This window comes from Mandrillus leucophaeus, unplaced genomic scaffold (assembly GCF_000951045.1).
Source record: "Mandrillus leucophaeus isolate KB7577 unplaced genomic scaffold, Mleu.le_1.0 Scaffold198, whole genome shotgun sequence".
Taxonomy (NCBI): domain Eukaryota; kingdom Metazoa; phylum Chordata; class Mammalia; order Primates; family Cercopithecidae; genus Mandrillus; species Mandrillus leucophaeus.
The window spans coordinates 3,294,950-3,296,564 of NW_012102009.1; positions in this window are offsets into that span (position 1 = coordinate 3,294,950).

Genomic DNA, 1,615 nt, shown 5'->3' on the forward strand with positions numbered 1-1,615 from the left:
CTCCTGCTTCAGCCTCCCAAGCAGCTGGGACTACAGGCACGTGCCACCACGCCCGGCTAATTTTTTGTATTTTTTTAAGTAGAGACGGGGTTTCACTGTGTTAGCCAGGATGGTCTTGATCTCTTGACCTCGTGATCTGCCCACCTCGGCCTCCCAAATCACAGGCATGAGCCACCGCATTCAGCCCAATATGTGTTTCAGTAAGCCCTGCAGGAAATTGTGCACACTGAAGTTGGAGAACCACTGGGTTAGGGCCTTGCTGTTCATGGCTCTTGAGCTAGCAGCATGCATATCATGCTAGAAATGTAGAATCTCTGGTCCCATACACAACAGACCTACTGGATTAGAATCTGCATTTTTTTTTTGAGGCGGACTCTCACTCCGTCACCCACACTGGAGTGCAGAGGTGTAATCTCAGCTCACTGCAACCTCCGCCTCCCGGGTTCAAGCAGTACTCCTGCCTCAGCCTCCTGAGTAGCTGGGATTACAGGCGCCCTCCACCACACCCAGCTAATTTTTGTGTTTTTAGTAGAGATGGGCTTTCACCATGTTGGCCAGGCTGGTCTCGAGCTCCTGACCTCAAGTGATCCACGCACCTCAGCCTCCCAAAGTGCTGGGATTACAGGCGTGCGCCACCGCGCCGGCCAAATCTGCATTTTTAACAAGATCCCCCAGATGATTTGTTTGCATTTTAAAGTTTGATAAGCACTGTCTTAGGGATCTTGAAGAGAGTAGAGAAGGAATCGTATAGAGAATTGACCAGTTGCACACAAAAGCATTGCCAGACTGGCACTTGAGCTTGTACCTCCTCCATGTCTCATGGCCGTGATCCCCACAAGAGTTATTTTTTCTTCTAGTTGCTCTTAAGCGGCTCAAATGTAGAAGCAAGCCTTGCATTCAGATTAACTTGTAGTTGGAGGTTAGCAGAACAGGCATGTCAGAAAGAGAAAAGACTGAAAGTTGACATGCGACCATGATAATGGCCAAAATGGTGCAGATGTTTGAGTGTAGACTGGATAGGAAGGAGAGTGGCCATGAAAAGGTGGTGACAACCTGAATGTTTCTGATTGCCTGAAGCAGGTAAGGTGTGAGAAAAAGTTAGCAGAGTAGTGGTCCAAGATTGCTATATAGAGTCTGTGGAACTGTTGATAGGCCTAGAGAAAACTGTCCAACAGAACCTTCTGGATGATGGAAATGTTCTCTATCTGCACTGTCCAGTATGGTAGCCGCTAGCCACACGTGGCTGGGGAGCACTTGAAATATGACTGGTATGACTAAAGAACTGTTGGAAACATTACTAATAGTTCTAAAGGCCAAAGCTATACAGAAAGATTCTCAGAGAAATGTTGCTTTCTTCTCATCCCCACTAACCTATTCCAATTCCTCTCTTCTATTCCAACCCTTTTTAACCCATCCCCGTAACCACTCTTTCATTTCTGGCTTTTTCTTCCTGTATTTCTTTTGCATAATGAGCTGATAGTGGTGTGTTTTCTTATATTCCCTTCTTACATGAAGTGTAGCTTACTACAGATACATTGAATTTTGCTTTTTTTTTTTTTTTTGAGACAGTCTTGCTCTGTCACCCAGTCTGGAGTGCAGTGGGGGGATCTCGGCT